The sequence below is a fragment of the Rutidosis leptorrhynchoides genome, chromosome 3 (genome assembly GCF_046630445.1).
Source record: "Rutidosis leptorrhynchoides isolate AG116_Rl617_1_P2 chromosome 3, CSIRO_AGI_Rlap_v1, whole genome shotgun sequence".
NCBI classification, from domain to species: domain Eukaryota; kingdom Viridiplantae; phylum Streptophyta; class Magnoliopsida; order Asterales; family Asteraceae; genus Rutidosis; species Rutidosis leptorrhynchoides.
The window spans coordinates 167,973,071-167,980,574 of record NC_092335.1 but is presented as its reverse complement, the minus strand read 5'-3'; the positions used below and the strand labels follow the sequence as shown (position 1 = coordinate 167,980,574).

The window sequence follows — 7,504 nt, the reverse complement described above, 5'->3', positions numbered from 1 at the left end:
AAGACCGAATGAGAGCTAAACGCACTGGCCAAAGTTACGCAATTACTCATCCAGACATTAATGCGCCAGATTATGAAATCAAAGGACAAATTCTACACATGGTGACTAATCAATGCCAATTTAGTGGTGCGCCGAAGGAAGATCCAAATGAACATCTTCGTACCTTTAATAGGATCTGCACTCTATTTAAAATCCGAGAAGTGGAGGATGAACAGATATATCTCATGTTATTTCCCTGGACTTTAAAGGGAGAAGCCAAAGATTGGTTGGAATCGTTACCTGAAGGGGCGATTGATACATGGGACGTTTTAGTTGAAAAATTTCTTAAACAATTCTTTCCGGCATCTAAAGCCGAAAGACTTCAAGGAGAAATTTTTACGTTCACACAGAAACCAAATGAAACTCTATATGAGGCATGGACAAGATTTGGAAAGTTATTAAGAGGATGTCCGCAACATGGTTTAGACACCTGTCAAATAGTACAAATATTCTACCAAGGATGCGACATCACTACAAGAAAAGACATCGATATAGCAACTGGTGGTTCCATTATGAAGAAAACCGAAACTGATGCTTACAAAATTATTGATAACACTGCTTCCCACTCACATGAGTGTCACCAAGAAAAAGATATCGTTAGATCATCTAAAGCATCTAGAGCCGATTCTAGCCATGACTTAGATTCCATTTCCGCGAAGATAGATGCTGTCGAGAGACGAATGGAAAAGATGACTAAGGATATTCACTCAATACGAATTAGTTGTGAGCAGTGTGGAGGACCACATTTGATAAAAGATTGTCTCAGTATTGAATTAACAATGGAATAAAGAGAGAATGTTTCATATCTAAACCAAAGGCCTGGAAATAATTATCAGAATAATTATCAACCGCCAAGACCGATTTACAATCAAAATCAGAATTATAACCGAAATATTCCATACAACAACCAACAAGGTCCTAGCAATCAACAAATATCCAATAATACTTACAACCAGCAAAGACCTAATTTTCAAAACAAACCACCACAACCCGATGATAAAAAGCCGAATTTAGAAGATATGATGACGAAGCTAGTTGAAACTCAAACGCAGTTTTTCACATCTCAAAAACAAACTAATGAACAAAATGCTCAAGCATTTACAAATCAACAAGCTTCTATTCAAAACTTGGAACAAGAAGTAAGTAACCTAGCAAGGTTAATAGGTGAAAGAAAACCGAGAAGTTTACCTAGTGATACAAATGCAAACCCCCGGAATGAAACAGCTAAAGCCATTACCACAAGAAGTGGTACAACACTTAAACCACCTGAAATACCTGTAACTTCTGATGAAGCTATTCCTACTCCACAAGAACCACAACCTGATCAAGATAAGGAAAAAGAACCGGTAGTTAAAAAGGTTAATGAAGATAACACAGTTAAGGCTAAACCTTATGTTAAACCATACCAACCACCACTTCCTTACCCGAGTAAAATGAAGAAAGAGAAACTTGAAGCCGAGCAATCCAAATTCTTGGATATGTTTAAACAGATAAATGTAAATCTTCCTTTCATTGATGTGATTTCAGGAATGCCTAGATATGCTAAATTCTTGAAAGATATAATCTCAAATAGAAAGAAAATGAAAGAACTCTCGGCCGTTACTATGAATGCTAATTGTTCAGCAGTGCTGTTGAATAAGATACCAGAAAAACTATCTGATCCAAGAAGTTTCACAATTCCATGTTTTCGGGGTAGTCTTAGTTCAATAGAAGCATTGGCAGACTTAAGTGCTAGTATAAATTTAATGCCGTATTCACTATACGCTAAACTAGACCTTGGAGAATTGAAACCAACAAGAATAAGCATACAACTAGCCGATCGATCAATAAAATATCCTAGAGGGATAATGGAGAACATGCTAGTTAAAGTTGGTACTTTAGTATTTCCAGTAGATTTTGTTGTTCTGGACATGGAAGAAGATTCTCAAGTTCCTCTCATATTAGGAAGACCATTCTTAAACACGGCTAAAGCAATGATAGACGTGTTTGGTAAGAAACTGACCCTAAGTATAGAGGATGAGAGTGTTACCTTTTCAGTTGATAGAGCAATGCAACAACCGCAATCTGCAGATAATACATGTTATTATATTCAAACTATAGATTCACATGCAGAATTGTTAGAAGAATTTCCAGAATTACAAGGAACAGGAGAATGTTCTTTAGGAGAAGGTAATGAACCAATTGATGAAGCTGAAATGTTAGCTACACTTATAGCTAATGGATATGAACCAACAACAGAAGAAATTCAAATGCTAAAAGAAGAAGACAGATATCGATACAAATCATCGATAGAAGAACCTCCGAAATTAGAGTTAAAGCCACTTCCAAACCATTTGGAATACGCTTATTTACATGGTGAATCTGAATTACCTGTAATAATATCGTCTTCTCTTACTGAAAATGAGAAATCACAACTCATTTCTGTGTTGAAAGCTCATAAACCAGCCATTGCATGGAAGATTCATGATATAAAAGGAATAAGTCCTTCGTATTGCACACATAAAATCCTTATGGAAGAAGGTCATAAAACGTATGTGCAACGCCAACGAAGACTAAATCCGAATATGCAAGATGTAGTTAAAAAAGAAATCATTAAACTGCTAGACGCAGGTCTAATTTATCCAATTTCTGATAGTCCATGGGTAAGCCCAGTTCAATGCGTGCCTAAGAAGGGTGGCATGACTGTCATTACAAATGAAAAAAATGAGCTTATTCCTACTAGGACTGTAACAGGATGGCGTGTATATATTGATTATAGAAAATTAAATGACGCCACCAGAAAAGATCACTTTCCCTTACCTTTTATTGATCAAATGTTGGAAAGATTAGCCGGAAATAGTTACTATTGTTTTCTTGATGGTTTTTCCGGATATTTTCAAATTCCAATAGCACCCGAAGATCAAGAGAAAACCACATTCACGTGCCCTTATGGTACTTTTGCTTACAAACGCATGCCATTTGGACTTTGCAACGCCCCTGCAACCTTTCAAAGGTGTATGATGGCGATTTTTCACGACATGATAGAAGAATGCATGGAAGTTTTCATGGATGACTTTTCAGTCTTCGGCGATACATTTGAATCATGTCTAGCTAATCTTGAACGAATGCTGATTAGATGCGAACAATCAAATCTAGTACTTAATTGGGAGAAATGCCATTTCATGGTTAAAGAAGGCATCGTTCTTGGACATAAAATTTCAAAAGAAGGAATTGAAGTGGATAGAGCTAAAGTAGATGTAATTGCTAAACTTTGACATCCCACCAATGTTAGAGGAGTTAGGAGTTTTCTAGGGCATGACGGTTTTTACCGACGTTTCATAAAAGATTTTTCTAAAATTGCCACTCCTATGAATAAACTCCTAGAAAAGGATGCTCCATTCATCTTTTCAGATGAATGCATCAAATCTTTTAATATTCTTAAAGAGAAACTCACTAATGCGCCGATCATGATAACACCAAATTGGAATCTACCGTTTGAACTAATGTGCGATGCAAGTGATTTTGCAATGGGAGCCGTTTTAGGACAAAGGATTGAAAAACGATTTCAACCTATATATTATGCTAGTAAGACGTTACAAGGAGCACAAACAAACTATACAACTACTGAAAAAGAACTCCTTGCTATTGTCTTTGCTTTTGACAAATTTCGTTCATATCTCGTTCTAGCAAAAACGGTGGTCTATACCGACCATTCTGCTCTTAGATACCTATTTTTGAAACAAGATGCCAAACCAAGATTAATCCGTTGGATCTTACTCTTACAAGAGTTCGATATTGAAATCCGAGATAAAAGAGGAGCAGAAAATCTCGTCGCTGATCATCTTTCTTGTCTTGAAAATCCCGAATTAGAAGTTCTAAATGAATCGGCCATACAAGACAACTTTCCTGATGAATATCTATTGAAGATAGATTATACTGAAATTCCAAGGTTTGCAGACTATGCAAACTACTTAGTATGTGGATTCCTTGAAAATGGATTATCGTACCAAAAATGAAAGAAATTCTTCAGTGATATAAAACACTATTTCTGGGAAGATCCACATTTGTTTAAAAGTTGTCCCGATGAAATAATACGCCGATGTGTATTCGGAGATGAAGCTAGTAAAATTTTAAACCATTGTCACACAGGACCAACAGGAGGGCATTATGGGCCTCAACTAACAGCAAGAAAAGTTTATGATGCTGGATTCTATTGGCCTACAATTTACAAAGACACTCACCTTCTTTGCAAATCCTGTGATGCTTGTCAAAGGGCCGGAAAAATAAGTCAACGTGATGAAATGCCACAAAATGTCATTCAAGTATGTGAAGTATTTGACATTTGGGGTATTGACTTTATGGGTCCATTTCCAAAATCTCATAATAATCTCTACATTCTCGTAGCCATTGATTATGTATCTAAATGGGCGGAAGCACAAGCTCTCCCAACTAACGATGCACGAGTTGTAGTCAACTTTTTAAAACGTCTTTTTGCAAGGTTTGGAACACCGAAAGCTTTAATAAGTGATCGGGGTACTCATTTCTGTAATAATCAACTTGAGATAGTTCTTAAAAGATATGGAGTAACTCATAAAATCTCCACCGCATATCATCCACAAACAAGTGGTCAAGTTGAAAATACCAACCGAGCTTTAAAACGTATTCTAGAAAAAACCGTAGGATCAAATCCGAAGGAATGGTCCATTAAATTGGAGGATGCACTCTGGGCTTTTAGAACAGCCTACAAAACTCCAATTGGAACCACACCTTTTAAACTCGTCTACGAAAAAGCATGTCATCTTCCAGTAGAAATTGAACACAAAGCATTTTGGGCTTTGAAGACATGTAATCTTGATTTACATGAAGCCGGACGTCTACGATTAAGTCAATTAAATGAATTAGAAGAATTAAGACATGAAGCATACGAAAATTCGTTAATCTATAAGGAAAGAACGAAGAAATGGCATGATAAAAGAATCAGAAGTTCAAAAGAATTTAAAGAAGGAGACAGAGTTCTTCTTTTCAATTCACGATTCAAGCTATTTTCTGGAAAATTGAAATCAAGATGGTCTGGACCATTCATAGTCAAAAGAGTTTTCCCATATGGAACAGTAGAGTTAATAAATTCAAATGTGATTGAATTTAAAGTTAATGGTCACAGAGTTAAACATTACATAGATAGTCCGATGGAAGTCGACAACGAAGTTAATCACAATTTCGATACCACAGCTAACTAAGTGTAACACCGGACATTTTTTTTTTAAATACACAGCGGAAGACTTTATTAACAAACACAATATAAGTCACGTCATTACGTTTAAGTTTACACAACGGTGTTACGTTATCACAAAACATTATTTATACAAAAGTCCACATCAGAGTTGGGTTGTCAAACTTGTCTTCTGCAATAGCACCCTTCCCGACTAGCAGTACCTAAACCTGCAAAAGGGGGAAATATGTGGGGGATTAGCGCACCGCTAAGTGAATGGAATCTATCTAACAGATATAGCTTAAGTCACACACAAGCTATATACTATCAACAACACATGCTAACTATCAACTAGCATACAATAAGACAATACGAGGATCGGCGGCTTGTACGAGCACACGACTCCTAGCTGATCGGGCTTGAGTCTACCGATAGTCCCTGCTACTCAATTCACAGTATAGTTATCCAGATGCAGGGGATGCATCATTCACACTATACTCTACAATCAGTAGCCTATGGACCCAACCTCCCCTAGGCACGGTTGACCTCATACGGACTCTAACCTCTCCTAGGCACGGTCTCGAGTCCCCAGTCTCCCTAGGCCCGACTGGTGCCATTCACACAGTGTACACATAATTCACATACAACATCAGGCATAATATATTATTCTAACATGGCAATTCCTACACTATGCATGGTAAAAGAGTCAACCACAGTAGCATGATATGCTACTTAAACTCTATCCGAAGATAGACCCACTCACCAATTACCAGCAACTGCTCAGTTATTATTTCTGAGCTTTCTCCTTGTCCTTATAACCTGAGAACAACACAAACCAAGTTAATATACATATCCAATAAATAATATAATCATTTCATACGATTAACTAGGTCATAACACCATATATTCATAATTTTATGAGTCTACATCATGACTCCACTCAATAATGGCATACAGATGCGTGCAAAACATGACATACACACTAAAACTCCTTTTTCGGCCTAAAAACAGTTTGATCTAGTTTCTTAAAAGTTTACCATTGAAAAGTATTCTTTATTACGATTCTAACGATAGTTTATTCATCAAAAACGGAGTTACGTTTTGAAAGTTACGCCCGTTTCAATTTCATAAAAGTACTGTAGCAAATAGTGACACTGTAGCAACTCGGTACTGTAGCAAATAGTGACACTGTAGCAACTCGGCACTGTAGCAAATAGTGACACTGTAGCAACTCGGGGTACCGTAGCAACTCGGGTGCTATAGCAACTCGGTACTGTAGCAAATAGTGACACTGTAGCAAATAGTGACACTGTAGCAGTTCGGGTACCCCATCACACACGGGTATTTACCAGTTATCTAAAATCTTTCGCACAAGATTAGGTAGCCCAAACGAGGTCCAAATTAAATAAACAAACCTGTTCTGGGACCCTTGTCACAAACTGGTCACAACACAATTATAATAAAACACTAATAAAATAATTAAAATAAAAGCACTTAAGACTAAGCATAAACCCTAAGGGCAAAATAGGCAACTTACAACTAGCCCGGGTTTCAGTCTGTTACAAATCCAACCCCCCTTAAGAAGATTCCGTCCTCAGAATCTGGTCTTGGTCAAACAAACGAGGGTAGCGATTTCTCATCAACTCTTCTGTCTCCCATGTAAAATTAGAACCCAAACTGTGTTTCCACTCAATCAACACCATCGGAATCTCTTTCTTTCTCAGCTTAGTCACCTTTTGGTCAACCACACGGACCGGCTCTTCCACCAATTTCTTATTCAAATCGACCCTTAAATCTTCTAAAGGAAGAAGTTGTGTTTCATCGTCGACTTTACACTTACGAAGATAACATACGTTGAATGTATTATGAATACCAGCTAACTCTGGCGGAAGATCTAACACCACAGTCTGATCATTCAACACTTCACTGATCGGAAACGGACCAATAAATCTCGGTGCTAACTTACCACGTTTACCGAATCTGATAACCCCTTTCCACGGCGAAACTTTCAGATACACTCGTTCACCCACATTAAAGGTTACCGGACGTCTACGCGGATCAGCATACATTTTCTGCCTATCTCTAGCGGCTTTCAACTTTTCTCTCGCAATTGCAACTTTTTCGGCTGTCATTTGAACAATTTCGGGACCTGCAAACTGTTTCTCCCCTGCTTCTAACCAACAAGTCGGAGTTCTGCAACGACGACCGTATAACATTTCATAGGGCGGCATCCCTATACTCGAATGATATGAATTATTATACGCAAATTCGACCAAC

At 37.5% G+C, this 7,504-nt stretch overlaps 1 non-coding gene across 1 annotated transcript; it reads right to left on the bottom strand.

The window, feature by feature from the left end:
* Nucleotides 1-356: 356 nt before the first annotated feature.
* Nucleotides 357-463, bottom strand: LOC139903164 (small nucleolar RNA R71). Its single transcript, XR_011778006.1, has one exon. It is a non-coding gene; the product is annotated as a small nucleolar RNA R71 (small nucleolar RNA).
* Between the last annotated feature and the right edge of the window lie 7,041 nt (nt 464-7,504).